Genomic DNA, 19,855 nt, shown 5'->3' with positions numbered 1-19,855 from the left:
GTTGTTCAATCCCCGTCCACAGCTCCTGCGCGGTGTGGGGTTTGTCCCCAAAAAAAGATACGTTTTAAACTGCCTGCTGTCGTTTACCCCTGGCTGTGCTGAAGTTGGTGGTGAAGGTGTTACGCTGACCGGATGAGGAAGCAGAGTAGGAGAAGGAAGCAACAGGAGGCAAACTTAAGCGCCTTGCAATCCTCGGTGGTGGAAGGACATCCGCCAAACTGCTATCCGTCTCAGGCCCAGCCGCCACTGCATTTACCCAGTGTGCTGTTATGGAGATATAACGGCCCTGACCGTGCTTACTGGTTCACGTATCCGTAGTCAGGTGCACCTTGCCACAGATGGCGTTGCTCAGTGCACACCTGATTTTGTCCCCTACTTGGTTGTGCAGGGAAGGGATGGCTCGCCTTGAAAAGTAGTGGCGGCTGGGCACGACGTACTGTGGGACAGCCACCACCATAAGGCCCTTAAAACAATCCGTCTCCACCAGACGGAATGACAGCATTTCAAAGGCCAGTAATTTAGAAATGCTGGCATTCAGGGCTAGGGATCGCGGGTGGGTAGGGGGGTACTTCCTCTTCCTCTCCAGCATTTGGGATATGGAGAGCTGAACGCTTCCGTGGGACATTGTGGAGATGCTTGGTGACCCAGGTGTTGGTGTTGCTGTCAGATCCTCTGTTTGCGGGGTGCCAGATGGCACTGTCACTCCAGAGATGGATGAAGAGGCCGCGACTGCAGCAGAAGAGGAAGCAGGAGGAGCCAGAAACCTTTCTTGGTGTTTGAGGTGTCTACTCCACTGCAGCTCGTGCTTTGCACTTAAATGCCTGGTCATGCAGGTTGTGCTCAGGTTGAGAACGTTTATGCCTCGCTTCAGGCTCTGATTGCACAGCGGGCAAACCACTCGTGTCTTGTCGTCAGCACATTGTCTGAAGAACTGCCACGTCAGGGAACTCCTTGGAGCTGGCTTTGGTGTGCTTGGTCCCTTGCTGCGGTGGGCAGTAGGAGGCGTACTGTCTAGAGGACGGCCGGTCCGCTTTTGTACCCTGCTCCCTCTTTTGCTGTGCTGGTTGCTCTGTGCGACCACTGCCTCTTCCTCCGAACTACATCGGTCACTCGCATGACCTTGATTCCATGTGGGGTCGAGGACCTCATCGTCCTCCACATCATCTTCCACCCAGTCTTCACCCCTGCGTTCCTTGTCGGTCTGCACACTTTCGAAAGCCCCAGCAGTTGGCACCTGTGTTTCGTCATCATCTGAGGCATGCTGTGATGGTCCTCCCATGTACTCATCTTGAAAGATAAGTGTTTGGGCATCGGTGCACTCAATCTCTTCCATTTTTGGGGCAAGGCTAGGTGGATGACCCTGGGAAACCCTGCTAACAGAGTCATCAAAAAGCAGAAGAGACTGCTGCATGACTTAGGGCTCAGACTGCTTGACTGATTTGCAAGGGGGTGAGGTGAAATACTGATGGACATCGGCTGCAGGTGCCAACTGTGGTCTTTCAGCAGGAGACTGGGTGGGAGACAATGTGAAGGAACTGGAGGCACTGTCAGCAACCCAATCTACTATCGCCAGTACTTGTTCAGGCCTCACCATTTGTAGAGCAGCATTAGGCTCGACCAAATATCGCTGCAGGTTTTGTCGCCTACTCGCACCTGAGGAAGGGGTTTCACTTGTGCGTGTAGCTGGCACAGATCGACCACGTCCTCTCCCTGTAACAGGAGCTCCACCAGCAGCACCACGACCTGGGCCCTGTCCCTTATTTGACGCTCTCCTCATATTTTTCAAATTTAGGATCTTGCCCTAAATGGGTGTTTAATTAATAGTAGAATATGTAAAGGGTGTATCTCACACGGCCTGAACCAGACTAGGCCTCAATAAAAGATTTTTTTGCCCAAAATGGCTGTATTTCAAATGCCTGAATCAAACCCCTGTATGTAGAGGGTGTATCTGACACGGCCTGAACCAGTGTAGGCCTGAATTCAATATTGGTGCACCAAATGGCGGTATTTAAAATCTCTGAATGTAACATAAATGTATTAAGGGTGTATCTCACAATGACATCTGCATCAAAAAATGCCAACTAAATTTTTTGTGCCCAAACGAGTGTTTGTTTAACAACTGAATTTGACAGCAGTATAAGGCCTGAAAATAGTGTTTTTTGTCAAAAAAGTGTTTTTTTCAAACCCCAGAAAATGATGGGTGTATTTCTAGCTTAAATTGCACACTGACTAATACAGATGTTGTAGATTGCCAAAAAAGTGTTTTTTTGGTAACAGGATATGAAAGCTGTATATATTAAACTTGAATTTAACACTTGAAGATCTGAAAAATACTGTTTTTTTTTTAAAAAAAGTGTGTTTTTAAAACCCCAGAAAATGATGGGTGTATTTCTAGCTTAAATTGCACACTGACTAATCCAGATGTTGTAGATTGCCAAAAAAGTCATTTTTTTTTGTAACAGAATATGAAAGCTGTATATATTAAACTTGAATTTAACACTTGCAGATCTGGAAAATACTGTTTTTTGAAAAAAAAATTGTGTGTTTTTCAAACCCCAGAAAATGATGGGTATATTTCTAGCTTAAAGTATAACTGTCACATTTAGACCCTAATTTCAATTTTCAGATATGTAGTTACTAATAACATGATATTCCAGAATCAGTTACTATTAGACTGAACTACCCCATATTTAATAAGATTCAGCCCTTAGCAACCAGTCTGCATAAAACTTCAATTTCACACTATTCAGTTAAGATGGCCGCCACTGCCCTCACCCTGAGGCTAATCCCACCTGCCCTCACTAGCCAGTAACAATAGCCCCCCAAAAGTGTCAGTAACCAGAGCCCTCCCCCCCTAAAGGGTTTATCTCCTGCAGCACAAAGGGGTCCTCTTACCACATGTTGCTTTCATTTATACACTGAGCAGATGGCAGATCTCCCTTCCCTGCTCTGCGCTGCTTCGACTCTGCATTGTCCCAGCTCTTCTGAGTGAGGGAGCGTCTGCCAAGTGCAGGGACAGGGAGAAGTGCACACAGCCCAGGCACTGTTATCAGCTGCTGGGGAGGACCTGGCTTTAATCATTTACTTACAGTCCCTGGCTGTCAGTAATGTGAGCCTGCACGCTGCGTGCTTCTGCGTCCTCCGTCCTTCAACAGAAGGACGGACCATGCCTAGCAACCCGATTTTAAGCACAGGTAAAAGTAGGCAGTACAGGGAACAAAACTGTGGAATTAAGGGGTAATTGAATACACAGTGAAAAGTTGAAATAGGGCCACCAAGGAGATATTAATCACCACAATCCAATACTCCAAAAAAATATATATATGACAGTTGTCCTTTAAATTGCACTAAAGGCTACTTTCACACTTGCGTTCGGTGTTCCGCTTGTGAGTTTCGTTTGAAGGCTCTCACAAGCGGCCCCGAACGGATCCGTACAGCCCCAATGCATTCTGAGTGGATGCGGATCCGCTCAGAATGCATCAGTTTGGCACCGTTTGGCCTCTGTTCCGCTCAGCAGGCGGACACCCGAACGCAGCTTGCAGCGTTTTTGTGTCCGCCTGGCCGTGTGGAGCCAAACGGATCCGTCCAGACTTACAATGCAAGTCAATGAGGACGGATCCGTTTGACGTTGACACAATATGGTGCAATTGCAAACGGATCCGTCCCCCATTGACTTTCAATGTAAAGTCAGGAGTCCCTATTAATATACCATCAGATCAGAGTTTTCTCCAATCCGATGGTATATTTTAACTTGAAGCGTCCCCATCACCATGGGAACACCTCTATGTTAGAATATACCATCGGATTTGAGTTAGATCGTGAAACTCAGATCCGACAGTATATTCTAACACAGAGGCGTTCCCATGGTGATGGGGACGCTTCAAGTTAGAATATACAAAAAGTACTGTGTAATAACTGGCCCCTGCTGCCAGGCAGCAGGGGGCAGACCCCCCCCTCTATTTAACTCATTGGTGGCAAGTGCGGCCGGCCCCCCCTCCCTCCCTTGTATTTAACTCATTGGTGGCCAGTGCGGCCGGCCCCCCCTCCCTCCCTTGTATTTAACTCATTGGTGGCCAGTGCGGCCGGCCCCCCCTCCCTCCCTGTATTTAACTCATTGGTGGCCAGTGCGGAGGGGGGGCCGGCCGCACTGGCCACCAATGAGTTAAATACAGGGGAGGGAGGGGGGCCGGCCGCACACTCGCCACCAATGAGTTAAAAATACAGGGGGGCGGGTCTGCCCCCTGCTGCCTGGCAGCACCTTCCAGGCAGCAGGGGGCAGTCATGTACACAGTTCTTTTAGTATATTCTAACTTGAAGCGTCCCCATCACCATGGGAACGTCTCTGTGTTAGAATATACTGTTGGATATGAGTTTTCAAGAAGTGAAAAATCTGATCTGGTTATGCAGACGGATCCGTTATGAACGGATGCAAGCGTTTGCATTATAGGAGCGGATCCGTCTGTACAGACACCAGACGGATCCGCTCCTAACGCAAGTGTGAAAGTAGCCTTAATACAGATGTTGTAGATTGCCAAAAAAGTTGTTTTTTGGTAACAGAATATGAAAGTTGTATATATTAAACTTGAATTTAACATTTGCAGATCTGGAAAATACTGTTTTTTGAAGAAAAAAAGTGTGTTTTTCAAAACCCCAGAAAATGATGGGTGTATTTCTAGCTTAAATTGCACACTGACTAATCCAGATGTTGTAGTTAGCAAAAAAAAAAGGGTGATTTGCAATGTCCCAAAAGCTCAGATGCAGTGCTGGTGCACTGAGCTTGCATAAAATGGCCGCCGCCGCTGCCACCCACCTAACTAACAGAATTATAAAAGTTTTGTTTTTTTTGGTCAATGGCCTCAGGGCAGGGTAAAACGATTGTGTCCTGCACCCACACAACTATTTGTCTGTAGATCGCTGAGTTAGATTCTCTCCTATGCTCTCCCTGAAATCACAAGTCTAGCAGAATCCTCTCCCTACGCTTGTATCAGCAGAGTGACGTGCAGCACTACGTGACTCAAGCTTATATAGAGCCTGGGTCACATGCTGCTCTGGCCAATCACAGCCATTCCATTAGTAGGCATGGCTGTGATGGCTTCTAAGGTCAGACAGTTAACTGCTTGTTGATTGGCTGCAGTGCAGCCTTTCAAAAAGCGCCAAGAAAGCGCCGAACACCGACCCGAACTGTTACGGAAAAGTTCAGGTTTGGGTCCAGGGTCCAAAAATCCTAAAGGTCAGTACGAACCCAAACTTTACAGTTCGGGTTCACTCAATCCTATATATGTGTCATCCCCCCATAACAGTGTCACCCACAGATCCCCCCATTACAGTGTCACCCACAGATCCCCCCATTACAGTGTCATCCACAGATATCCCATAACAGTGTCATCCACAGATCCCCATAACAGTGTTATCCACAGCTCCACCCATATCAGTGTGTCATCCACAGATTTCCCATAACAGTGTCATCCACAGATCCTCCATAACAATGCATCATCCACAGATGTCCCCATAACAGTGTGTCATCCACAGATCCCCATAACAGTGTGTCATCCACAGATCCCCCATAACAGTGTCATCCACAGATCCCCCATAACAATGCATCTTCCACAGATGCCCCCATAACAGTGCACCATCCACAGATCCCCATAACAGTGTCATCCACAGATCCCCCATAACAATGCATCATCCACAGATGCCCCCATAACAGTGACTCATCAACAGATCCCTTTCATAACAGTGTCATCCACAGACCCTCCATAATAGTGTAATCCATAGACCACCATTAGTTCAAAACCTACCAAAAGCACACCTTTTGGTTCAAAGAAATGTTTTCCTTATTTTTCTCCTTAAAAACCTAGGTGCTTCTTATCATCAGGTGCGTCTTATAAAGCAAAAAATACGTCCATATATTTTTTTGCAACTAATACACGTCAAAAAGGCCGAACTTGAAAAAAAAGTTCGGGTTCGGGACCCGAACTTGACCCCGAAACCGAACCCCATTGAAGTCAATGGGGACCCGAACTTTTGGGCACTAAAATGGCATTAAAATAGTCCTGGAAAGGGCTAGAGGGCTGCAAAAGGCATCAAAATGTGCTTAAGAGCATGACAACTGTTCTGCAAACAAATGTGGATAGGGAAATGACTTAAAATAACAAAATACAGAAAAATTTAAAATAACAATCTGGATCTAGGAGTAGGAGGTTGAGGAGGCAGTGGATGGGTGGATGTGGCGGTGTAGGTTGACGTGGCGGTGTAGGTGGAAGCGCCCGGTGAAGGAGGAATAGGTAGCCAACACTGATTTGTGTTATTTTTTATTTTTAAATTGGGTATCCCCCAAAATATTGGGACATATAACAAAATAAAACAAAGAATAAGTGCACTTGAGTACAAGAATGGATGGTTGAGGCTGGTATAAATGTCTATTCTGCACAAGGTACGGACAAGTCCTGTGGGATCCATGCCTGGTTCATTTTAATAAACGTAAGCTTGTCCACATTGGCTGCGGCCTGTGATAATGCTCTCTGCCGTGCTAAACACACGTTCACACTATACACTGGCTGCAGGGCAGGTCAGCACCTCCAAGGCTGACAAAGCTTTTCCGCATTTTGGCCATGCTAACCCTGCCTTCTCAGGTGCTGGCGGTGCCCCAGCTGCGTTGGCGACCTCTTCCTCCTCCTCTGCCTTCGCCTTGTGCTTCCACTGTGCCCCCGCTGTCAGGTGTGAATGCTATCATCAGCGTGCGCTTGTAGTCGCGCATCTTCCGATCAGTAACAGATGCTTTCACTAAATTTAGTTCCCTGTCAGCAATGCAGAGCAGGGGTTCATTCAAGGAAAAAGGGGGTTCATGTCACCCAGCAATACCACAGAGGATTTTGAGAGATTTAGGCCCCTGTCACCCAGACACAGCAGGGGTTCATTCATGGCAAAAAGGGGATCATGTCACCCAGCAATAGAACAGAGGATTTTGAGAGATTTAGGCCCCTGTCACCCAGGCACAGCAGGGGTTTGTATACGCGAAAAATGGTAAAATGTCACCCGACAATTGAAATTAGGAATTTTTTCAATTTAGGGCACTAAAATTGGCACTTTTTTAAATTAAAATGGCTCTAAAATACACTGCTCAAAAAAATAAAGGGAACACAAAAATAACACATCCTAGATCTGAATTAATTAAATATTCTTCTGAAATACTTTGTTCTTTACATAGTTGAATGTGCTGACAACAAAATCACACAAAAATTAAAAAATGGAAATCAAATTTTTCAACCCATGGAGGTCTGGATTTGGAGTCACACTCAAAATTAAAGTGGAAAAACACACTACAGGCTGATCCAACTTTGATGTAATGTCCTTAAAACAAGACAAAATGAGGCTCAGTAGTGTGTGTGGCCTCCACGTGCCTGTATGACCTCCCTACAACGCCTGTGCATGCTCCTGATGAGGTGGCGGACGGTCTCCTGAGGGATCTCCTCCCAGACCTGGACTAAAGCATCTGACAACTCCTGGACAGTCTGTGGTGCAACGTGACGTTGGCTGATAGAGCGAGACATGATGTCCCAGATGTGCTCAATTGGATTTAGGTCTGGGGAACGGGCGGGCCAGTCCATAGCATCAATACCTTCGTCTTGCAGGAACTGCTGACACACTCCAGCCACATGAGGTCTAGCATTGTCTTGCATTAGGAGGAACCCAGGGCCAACCGCACCAGCATATGGTCTCACAAGGGTTCTGAGGATCTCATCTCGGTACCTAATGGCAGTCAGGCTACCTCTGGCGAGCACATGGAGGGCTGTGCGGCCCTCCAAAGAAATTCCACCCCACACCATTACTGACCCAATGCCAAACCGGTCATGCTGGAGGATGTTGCAGTCAGCAGAACGTTCTCCACGGCGTCTCCAGACTCTGTCACGTCTGTCACATGTGCTCAGTGTGAACCTGCTTTCATCTGTGAAGAGCACAGGGCACCAGTGGCGAATTTGCCAATCTTGGTGTTCTCTGGCAAATGCCAAACGCCCTGCACGGTGTTGGGCTGTAAGCACAACTCCCACCTGTGGACGTCGGGCCCTCATATCACCCTCATGGAGTCTGTTTCTGACCGTTTGAGCAGACACATGCACATTTGTGGCCTGCTGGAGGTCATTTTGCAGGGCTTTGGCGGTGCTCCTCCTGTTCCTCCTTGCACAAAGGCGGAGGTAGCGGTCCTGCTGCTGGGTTGTTGCCCTCCAACGGCCTCCTCCACGACTCCTGATGTACTGGCCTGTCTCCTGGTAGCGCCTCCATGCTCTGGACACTGCGCTGACAGACACAGCAAACCTTCTTGCCACATCTCGCATTGATGTGCCATCCTGGATAAGCTACACTACCTGAGCCACTTGTGTGGGTTGTAGACTCCGTCTCATGCTACCACTAGAGTGAAAGCACCGCCAGCATTCAAAAGTGACCAAAACATCAGCCAGGAAGTGGTCTGTGTTACCACCTGCAGAACCACTCCTTTATTGGGGGTGTCTTGCTAATTGCCTATAATTTCCACCTGTTGTCTATCCCATTTGCACAACAGCATGTGAAATTGATTGTCACTCAGTGTTGCTTCCTAAGTGGACAGTTTGATTTCACAGAAGTGTGACTGACTTGGAGTTACATTGTGTTGTTTAAGTGTTCCCTTTATTTTTTTGAGCAGTGTAGTCCTTGAAAAGGCTAGAGGGATGTAAAAGGCAGTAAAATGTGCTTAAGAGCATGGCAACTGCTCTGCAAACAAATGTGGATAGGGAAATAACTTAAAATTAAATAAAATAACTAAAAATTAAAAATTATTAACCTGCAACTCAGAGAAGGAGGTGGATATGGAGTCGGAGGTTCAGGATGCGGTGAATGTGGTGTTGTAGGTGGAGGCAGCAATGGAGGAGGAGGAGGTAGCCAACAATGTTTTTTTATATTTTTTATTGGGGTAGGTAGCCCCCAAAATATTGGGACAAATAAAAAAAAAGAAAACAAAGAATCATTGCACTTGAGTACAAGAATGTATGTTTGATGGTGGTATAAATGTCTATTCTGCACAAGGTATAGACAAGTCTTGTGGGATCGAAACCTGGTTCATTTTAATGAACGCGAGCTTGTCCATGTTGGCTGTGGAGGGACGGCTGCTTCTGTCTGTAATGACGCCTCCTGCCGTGCTAAATACACGTTCAGAGAGTACACTGGCTACAGGGCAGGCTAGCACCTCCAAGGCATACAGGGCAAGCTCTGGACATGTGGACAATTTGGAGACCCAGAAGTTTAATGGGGCAGAACCAGCAGTCAGTACGTGTAGGCGTGTGCACAGGTACTGTTCCACCATGTTGTTCAAATGCTGCCTCCTGCTAACACACTCCATATCAGCAGTTGGGTCTGCTTGTTGTGGCGAGGTGACAAAGCTTTTCCACATGTCGGCCATGCTAACCCTGCCTTCTGAGGTGCTGGCGCTGACACAGCTGCGTTGGTGACCTCTTCCTCCCCCCTGCCTTCGCCTTGTGCTTCCACTTGTCCCCCGGCGTCAGTCGGGAATGCTCTCAGGAGAGCGTCTACCAGCGTGCGCCTGTAGTCGCGCATCTTCCGATCACGCTCCAGTGAGGGAATTAAGGACGACACATTGTCTTTGTAACGGAGATCCAGCAGGGTGGCAACCTAGTAGGCAGCACACGTTAAAATGTGGGCAACTCTGCAGTCGTTGCGCAGGCACTGCAGCATGTAGTCGCTCATGTGTGCAAGGCTGCCCAGAGGTAAGGACAAGCTGTCCTCTGTGGGAGGCGTATCGTCTGCGTCCTCCGTATCCCCCCAGCCACGCACCAGTGATGTGCCCGAGCTGCGTTGGATACCACCCTGCTGTGAACATGCTTCATCCCCATCCTCCTCCTCATCCTCCTCGTCCTCCAGTAGTGGGCCCTGGCTGGCCAAATTTGTACCTGGCCTCTGCTGTTGCAAAAATCCTGTTTCTGAGTCACTTCTAAAAGACTGGCCTGAAAGTGTTAGAGATGACCCCTCTTCCTCCTCCTCGTCCTGGGCCACATCCTCTTCCATCATCGCCCTAAGTGTTTTCTCAAGGAGACATAGAAGTGGTATTGTAACGCTGATAACGGCGTCATCGCCACTGGCCATGTTGGTGGAGTACTCGAAACAGCGCAACAGGGCACACAGGTCTCGCATGTAGGCCCAGTCATTGGTGGTGAAGTGGTGCTGTTCCACAGTGAGACTCACCCGTGCGTGCTGCAGTTGAAACTCCACTATGGCCTGCTGCTGCTCGCACAGTCTCTCCAGCATGTGCAAGGTGGAGTTCCACCTGGTGGGCACGTCGCATATGAGGCGGTGAGCGGGAAGGCCGAAGTTACACTGTAGAGCAGACAGCCGAGCGGCGGCAGGATGAGAAGCGCGCACAGACGGCCTGCACTTTATGCGGCAGCTCTGACATGTCAGGGTAGTTTTGAATGAATTTCTGCACCACCAAATTCAGCACATGCGCCAGGCAAGGGATGTGCGTCAAACCGGCTAGTCCCAGAGCTGCAACGAGATTTCGCCCATTATCGCACACCACCAGGCCGGGCTTGAGGCTCACTGGCAGCAACCACTCATTGGTCTGTTGTTCTATACCCCGCCACAACTCCTGCGCGGTGTGGGGCCTGTCCACCAAACACATCATTTTCAGAACGGCCTGCTGACGTTTACCCCTGGCTGTGCTGAAGTTGGTGGTGAAGGTCTGTCGCTGACCGGATGAGGAGGTGGTAGAAAAGGAGGAGGAAGCCGAGTAGGAAGAGGAGTCAACATGAGGCACCAATGAGTTAACTACAGAGGAGGGTGGGGGGGGGCGGCCGCACTGGCCACCAATGTGTTAACTACAGGGGGGGGGCCTGCCCCCTGCTGCCTGGCAGCACCTGCCAGGCAGCAGGGGGCAGTCATGTACACAGTTCTCAGTATATTCTAACTAGAAGCGTCCCCATCACTATGGGAACGCCTCTGTGTTAGAATATACTGTCGGATTTGAGTTTTCACGAAGTGAAAACTCATCTCTGAAAAAGCTTTTATGCAGACGGATCTTCGGATCCGTCTGTATAAAAAGTAACCTACAGCCACGGATCACGGACGCGGATGCCAATCTTGTGCGCATCCGTGTTCTTTCACGGACCCATTGACTTGAATGGGTCCGTGAACCATTGTCTGTCAAAAAAATAGGACAGGTCGTATTTTTTTGACGGACAGGAAACACGGATCACGGATGCGGCTGCAAAACGGTGCATTTTCCGATTTTTCCACGGACCCATTGAAAGTCAATGGGTCCGCGGAAAAAAACTGAAAACGGCACAACGGCCACGGATGCACACAACGGTCGTGTGCATGAGGCCTTATGCACGTTTAATCCCAGATGTGCAATATATCAGAGTTTTTTTTTAACCCCAGTAAGTAAAAAGTCGCATTTGTGGCCTAAATTTCACAGTAATTTATGCATGTCTAATCCCAGATGTGCAGTATATCAGAGGGTTTTTTAACCCCAGTAAGAAAAAGCCGTATTTGTGGCCTAAATTTCACAGTCACTTATGCACGTCTAATCTCAGATGTGCAGTATATCAGAGGGTTTTTTAACCCCAGTAAGCAAAAAGCCGCATTTGTGGTCTAAATTTCACAGTCACTTATGCACGTCTAATCCCAGATGTTCAGTATATCAGAGGGTTTTTTAACCCCAGTAAGCAAAAATCTGTATTTCTGGCCTAAATGTGACACTCACTTATGCACCTATAATCCTAGATGTGCACTATATGAAACAGAGGGTTTTTTTTCACCCCAGTATGCCCCAGTATGAGAGAGCCATATTTGTGGCCTAAATTTCAGAGTCACTTATGCACGTCTAATACCAGATGTGCAGTATATCAGAGTTTTTTTTTAACCCCAGTAAGCAAAAAGCCGTATTTGTGGCCTAAATTTCACAGTCACCTTTGCACGTCTAATCCCAGATGTGCAGTATATCAGAGGGTTTTTTAAACCCAGTAAGCAAAAAGCCGCATTTGTGGCCTAAATTTCACAGTAACTTATGCACGTCTAATCCAAGATGTGCAGTATATCAGAGGTTTTTTTAACCCCAGTAAGCAAAAAGCCGTATTTGTGGCCTAAATGTGACACTCACTTATGCACGTCTAATCCCAGATGTGCAGTATATTATTATTATTTTTTTAACCCCAGTAAGCAAAAAGCCGTATTTGTGGCTTAAATTTCACAGTCACTTATGCACGTCTAATCCCAGATGTGCAGTATATCAGAGGGTTTTTTAACCCCAGTAAGCAAAAAGCTGTATTTCTGGCCTAAATGTGACACTCACTTATGCACCTATAATCCTAGATGTGCACTATTATCAGAGTTTTTTTTTAATCCCAGTGAGCAAAAAGCCGTATTTGTGGCCTAAATTTCACAGTCACTTATGCACGTCTAATCCCAGATGTGCAGTATATCAGAGGTTTTTTTTAACCCCAGTAAGCAAAAAGCCGTATTTGTGGCTTAAATTTCACAGTCACTTATGCACGTCTAATCCCAGATGTCCAGATGTGCAGAATATCAGAGTGTTTTTTAGCCCCAGTAAGCAAAAAGCTGTATTTCTGGCCTAAATGTGACACTCACTTATGCACCTATAATCCTAGATGTGCACTATATGAAACAGATGTTTTTTTTTCACCCCAGTATGCCCCAGTAAGTAAAAATAGGTATTTGTGGCCTAAATTTCACAGTCACTTATGCACGTCTAATACCAGATGTGCAGTATATCAGAGGTTTTTTAACCCCAGTAAGCAAAAAGCTGTATTTCTGGCCTAAATGTGACACCCACTTATGCACCTATATTCCTAGATGTGCACTATATGAAAAAGATGGGGGGTTTTTTCGCCCCAGTATGCCCAAGTATGAGAAAGCCGTATTTCTGGCCTAAATTTCACAGTCACTTATGCAGCGATAATCCTAGATGTGCACTATATGAAAAAAAGTTTTTTTTTAACCCCAGTGTCTCAAAGCAGTATTTCTGGACTTGCAGACATGCAGATATCCTGTGCTGGAGCACTATCGTTGCATAAAACGGCTTCCGATTATGTATTGATATTGACTAACTGAAGGAAAAAAAGTTCGTTTTCAGTAGTAGTTAGCTCAGGGCAGGCTTAAAACAATTGTGCACTGCACCCACAAAACTCATTTGCTGTAGATCGCTGAGTAAAGAAGCAGTTCTTCATAAGATTCTTCCCTGATCTCTCCCTCACAGCAGCTGCAGCCTCCTCCTACACTAATCCAATCAGAGTGACGGGCGGCGCTACGTGACTCCAGCTTAAAAAGAGGCTGGGTCACATGCTGCAGTTGGCCAATCACAGCCATGCCAATAGTAGGCATGGCTGTGATGGCCTTTTGGGGCAAGTAGTATGACGCTTGTTGATTGGCTGCTTTGCACCGAACCCGAACCCAAACTTTACAGTTCGGGTTCGCTCAACTCTTCCCGTGAAATCTCGTATCTAATGTTAGGGGTAAATTTGGGTCAATAAGTTTTACCTTTATATTATAAAAAAATCCAAAATTTACAGAAAATTTGGAAAAAATAATAATTTTCTAAATTTGATTTTCAACGTTTTAAAGTCAGATAGTGATACCTCATTAGATAGTTTATACTTAAGATTCCCTATATATCTACTTTATGTTGGCATCATCTTGAAAATCACATTTAATTTTTTTAGAAGTTAGAAGGCTTAGAATTTAAGAAGCAATTTTTCAACTATAAAATTTTCAAAACCAACTTTTTCAAGGTCCAATTCAGTTCTTAAGTCACTATGAGGTCCTTACATAATAGAAACCACCCATAAATTACCCCATTTTAGAAACTACACCCCTCCAATTACTTAAAACTGGTTTTACAAATTATGTTAACCCTTTAGGTGTCCCATAATAATTAAAGGAAAATGGAGGTGAAATTAAAAATCTTTTGTTTTTGTGCAGATTTTTAATTTGAATTAAAAAAAATTCTATAACACAGAAAGGGTTAACAGCAAAATGAACCTTAATATTTATTACCCTGATTCTGAAGTTTACAGAAACACCCCATTTATGTTCATAAACAGCTGTATGGGCGCATGGCAGGGTTCAGAAGGAAAGGAGCAACATGGTTTTTGGAGAGCAGATTTGGTGGAATAGCTTTTGAGTGTCGTGTCATATTTTAAAGCACACTAGGGCACCCCTACAGTAGAAACCATCCAAAAGTGACTCCATTTTGGAAACAATACCCCTCAAATAACTCATTGAGGGGTTTAATGACCACTTTTACCTCAGAGGCGTTTCAAAATATTGAGAAACACATGGCCGTGAAAATGAAAAATTATATTTTTTTACAAGAAAAAGAAGAAAATGCACCCCATAATTTGTTACCCAATTTCTCCTGAATACGACAACACCCTATATGTGGTTGTAAACTGCTGTATGAGCAGATAGCAGAATTCAAAAGGAAAGGAACCGCATCTGCCTTTTCTAACATAAAAATTGCTGAAATAGATTTTAAGGACCATAACTTTTTTATTTTTCTGTTGACTGAGCTATGTGGGGGCAAATTTTTTGTGGTGTGAACTTCAGTTTTTAATGGTACCATTTTTGGGTACATAGGTGTTTTTGATCGCTTTTTATAAAAAAAAATTATGAGTTGAAGTGGCTAATATTATAATTTTACCAGTGTTTTTTTATTTTTATTTTTTATTGGGTTCTCCATGTGGTATACCTGATAAGATTGTTGCATTCTGTGGGTGGATACAGTTCTGGCGATAACAAATTTATATTGTTTTACTCATGCTCTACCACTTTTATATCATAAAATCACTTTTTATAAAACTTTTTTTTTGCATCACCAAATCGAAGACCCATAACTTTTAGATTTTTCTATCAATATAGCTGTGTGAGAGGTTCTTTTTTTGCAGGACAGGCTATAATTTTTATTGGTACAATTTTGGGGTCTATAAAGCTTTTTGAGAGCTTTTTATTAATATTTTTAGGAGGTGAAGCGGGCAAAAATTGCATTTCTGTCAGTGTTTTTTATAAAAAAAATTTTATGGGGTTCTCCATGTGGTATATTTGATATCGAAATTTTATTCTGTGGGATGATACAGTTGTGGCGACACCAAAATTGTAAAGTTTTCTTCATTTTTTACCACTTTTAAATAGTAAAATCACTTTTTATTAAACTTTTTTTTTGCATCACCAAATTCTAAAACCCATAACTTTTTTATTTTTCTGTCATTTAGTTGTATGAGGGCTTATTTTCAGCAGGATGGGCTGTAGTTTTTATTGGTATCAATTTTGAGCTGCATATAACTTTTTGATCACTTTTTATTAAATATTTTTGGTAGGTAAAGCAAAAAAAACAGCAATTCTGCCATTGTTTATTTTTATTTTTTTACAGTGTTCACCACATGGGATTCTTACCGTAATAATTCTATAGATCAGGTGATTACGGACACGGCAATACCAATTATGTGTAGTTTATTTTATTGTTTTAATCTCTTATAAATGAGCGGATGTGGAAAAAGGCAATTTGTTTTATTTTAAATTTACTTTTTTTATTTTTTTTTACATTTATTTATAACTTTTTATCTTGTGACCCCCCCCCCCCGTGTAGGCGATCGCCTCAAACCACAGGTCAATTCAGACCTGCGGTTTGCGGCTTTACCTGCGGTTTGCGGAAGTGCCATCGGGTAACCATGCGGCTGTAGGGGGGACCCGATGGCATGGAAGGCAGCGCGATGCCTAAGGAAGGCATTGCGCTGCCTTCCGGTGACGAGCCTGTGAGATCTAGCCCCCTGGATATAACAGGCAGGAAGCTGTATGAGTAATACACAGAGTATTACTCCTTCAGCCAATGCATTCCAATACAGAAGTATTGGAATGCATTGTAAAGGATTAGACCCCCAAAAGTTCAAGTCCCAAAGTGGGACAAAAAATAAAGTGAAAAAAAATTAAAAGTTTCAAGTTAAAATAAACAAAAACGGCATTTTCCCCAAATAAAGTTTTAAAAAAATTGTTAAAAAATAGGGAAAAAAAAAAAGTATACATATTAGGTATCGCCGCGTCCGTATTGACCGGCTCTATAAAGATATATCACATGACCTAACCCCTCAGATGAACACCGTAAAAAATAAAAAATTAAAACTGTGCTAAATAAACCATTTTTTTGTCACATTACATCACAAAAAGTACAACAGCAAGCGATCAAAAAGGCGTTTGCCCACCAAAATAGTACCAATCTAACCGTCACCTCATCCTGCAAAAAATTAGCCCCTACCTGAGACCAAAAAATAAAAAAACTATGACTCAGAATATGGAGACACTAAAACATCATTTTTCTTTGTTTTAAAAAAGCTGTTATTGTGTAAAACTTACATAAATAAAATAAAAAGTATACATATTAGGTATCGCCGCGTCCGTATCGACCGTCTCTATTAAAATATAACATGACATAACCCATCAGATGAACACCGTAAAAAATTTAAAATAAAAACTGTGCTAAATAAACCATTTTTTGTCACCTTACATCACAAAAAGTGTAATAGCAAGCAATCAAAAAGTCACACGCACCCCAAAATAGTGCCAATAAAACCGTCATCTCATCCCGCAAAAATCATACCCTACCCAAGGTAATCACCCAAAAACTGAAAACATTATGGCTCTCAGACTATGGAAACACTAAAACATGATTTTATTTGCTTCACAAAAGAAATCATTGTGTAAAACTTACATAAATAAAAAAAAGTATACATATTAGGTATCGCCGCATCCGTGACAACCTGGTCTATAAAAATATCACAAGATCTAACCTGTCAGATGAATGTTGTAAATAACAAAAAATAAAAACGGTGCAAAAACAGCTATTTCTTGTTATCTTGCCTCACAAAAATTGTAATATAAAGCAACCAAAAATCATATGTACCCTAAACTAGTACCAACAATACTGCCACCCTATCCCGTAGTTTCTAAAATGGGGCCACTTTTTTGGAGTTTCTACTCAAGGGGTGCATCAGGAGGGCTTCAAATGGGAGATGGTGTCCAAAAAAACTGTCCAGTAAAACCTGCCTTCCAAAAACCGTATGGCATTCCTTTCCTTCTGCGCCCTGCCGTGTGCCCGTACAGTAGTTTACGACCACATATGGGGTGTTTCTGTAAACTACAGAATCAGGGCCATAAATATTGAGTTTGGTTTGGCTGTTAACCCTTGCATTGTAACTGGAAAAAAATTATTAAAATGGATAATCTGCCAAAAAAGTGAAATTTGGAAATTGTATTTCTATATTCCATTAATTCTTGTGGAACGCCTAAAGGGTTAACGACGTTTGTAAAATCAGTTTTGAATACCTTGAGGGGTGTAGTTTATAGAGAGGGGTCATTTTTGGTGTTTTCTATTATGTAAGCCTCGCAAAGTGACTTCAGACCTGAACTGGTCCCTAAAAATTGGGTTTTTGAAAATTTCGGAAAAATTTCAAGATTTGCTTCTAAACTTCTAAGCCTTGTAACATCCCCAAAAAATAAAATATCATTCCCAAAATGATCCAAACATGAAGTAGACATATGGGGAATGTAAAGTAATAACTATTTTTGGAGGTATTACTATGTATTATAGAAGTAGAGAAATTGAAACTTGGAAATTTGCAATTTTCTACAAATTTGTGGTAAATTTGATATTTTTTTATAAATAAAAATGAATTTTTTTTACTTCATTTTACCAGTGTCATGAAGTAAAATATGTGACGAAAAAATAATGGCCTGGATAAGTCAAAGCGTTTTAAAGTTATCAGCACTTAAAGTGACACTGGTCAGATTTTCAAAAAAAGGCCAAGTCCTTAAGGTGAAATTAGGGCTGAGTCCTTAAGGGGTTAAAATTATTAACCAAAGATATTCACTTTTACAGGGAACCATAATTTTTATTTTTTTATTATTCCTGTTGATGTAGCAATAGTTTGGTGCCCAAGCCATACACAGAAAGTAACTGACCATTTTTGTGGATACATCACTAAATAGACCAACAGTTGCAATATTTCTAATTGCAGGATGTGTCTTTCCTCTGTGTATTGGATCATTTGTAATATGTGACCAGTTCCCGAGTGATAAAGTGATGTTACATAAGGGCATTTACTATAAACTCCCAGATGATCCAGAACATGATAAAAGCAATCCTCACTGGTAATAGGACGTGCTTCACTACCACAAGGTACCAGGTATGGAGGAGCCCTGCTCTTTATTTCAATAACTACACATTAGGCAGCACAGAATACAGGTACAGGTGAGAAAGTATTCATACCCCTTGAACTTTTCCAAATTTTTTCACGTTACACCCACAAACTTAAATGCATTTTATTGGGATTATATTTGTTAGACAAATACAAAGTAACAAGTATGTGCGAAGTGAAAAGAAAATTATACATGGTTTTCAAAAAATTTTAAAATTATATCTGGAAAGTGTGGCGAGCATTTGTATTCAGCCCTCCTGAGACAATACTTTGTAGGACCACATTTCGCTGCAATTACAGCTGCAAGTCTTTTGGGGTATGTCTCTTCCAGCTTTGCACATCTAGAGGTAGACATTTTTGCCCATTCTTCTTTGCAAAATAGCTCAAGCTCAGGCTACTTTCACACTAGCGTTCAGAGCGGATCCGTCTGGGGTCTGCCCAGACGGATCCGCTCCTATAATGCAGACGTTTGTATCCGTTCAGAACGGATCCGTCTGCATTATATTGTAGAAAAAATTCTAAGTGTGAAAGTAGCTTCAGACGGATCCGTCCAGACTTTACATTGAAAGTCAATGGGGGACGGATCCGTTTGAAAATTGAGCCATATAGTGTCAAATTCAAACGGATCCGTCCCCATTGACTTACATTGTAAGTCTGGACGGATCTGTTTGCCTCCGCAGGGCCAGGCGGACACCCGAACGCTGCAAGCAGCGTTCAGGGGTCCGCTTGCTGAGCGGAGCGGAGGCTGAACGCTGGCAGACTGATGCATTTTGAGCGGATCCGCATCCACTCAGAATGCATTAGGGCAGTACGGATGCGTTCGGGGCCGCTTGTGAGCCCCTTCAAACGGAGCTCACAAGCGGAGCCCCGAACACTAGTGTGAAAGTAGCCTCAGTCAGATTGGATTATGTGCACGACAATTTTGAAGTCTTGCCACAGATTCTCAATGTGATTTAGGTCTGGGCTATGACTCTTTGACTGGGCCATTCTAACACATGAATATGTTTTGATGTAAACCATTTAATTGTAGCTCTGGCTGTATGTTTAGGGTCGCTGCCTGCTGGTAGGTGAATCTCCACCTCAATCTCAAGTCTTGTGCAGCTTCTACCAGGTTTTCCTCCAGGATTGCCCTGTATTTAGCTCCATCCATCTTCCCATCAACTCTGACCAGCTTCCCTGCCCCTGCTGAAGAAAAGCATCCCCACAGCATTAACCCTGGGTTCACACCTGAGCGTTTTACAGCGCGTTCCTACGCGCTGTAAAACGCACAACAAGGTGAAACCGATGCTTCCCTATAGGAATGGTTCTCACCTGGGCGTTTTACAGCGCGTACGATCGCGCTGTAAAACGCCCGACGCTCAAACAAGTACTTGAGCTTCTTTGGGGCGTTTTGTCGCGCGTTCCCGTACATAGACTTTCGGGAACGCGCGACAATGGGCGTTCGCTTGTCTCTGTATGCGCGATTGTAAACGCCGGTACAAACGCGCATACAGAGCGCTCCATCGCGAATGCTCAGGTCTGAACCCAGGGTTAAGGTAGGGATGTTGTGTTCAGGGTGATGTGCAGTGTTAGTTTTCAACCACACTCCACCACACATAGGGCCACAT

The sequence above is a fragment of the Bufo bufo genome, chromosome 1, assembly GCF_905171765.1.
Source record: "Bufo bufo chromosome 1, aBufBuf1.1, whole genome shotgun sequence".
Classification (NCBI taxonomy): Eukaryota; Metazoa; Chordata; class Amphibia; order Anura; family Bufonidae; genus Bufo; species Bufo bufo.
Note: the sequence above shows the minus strand (reverse complement) of the source record.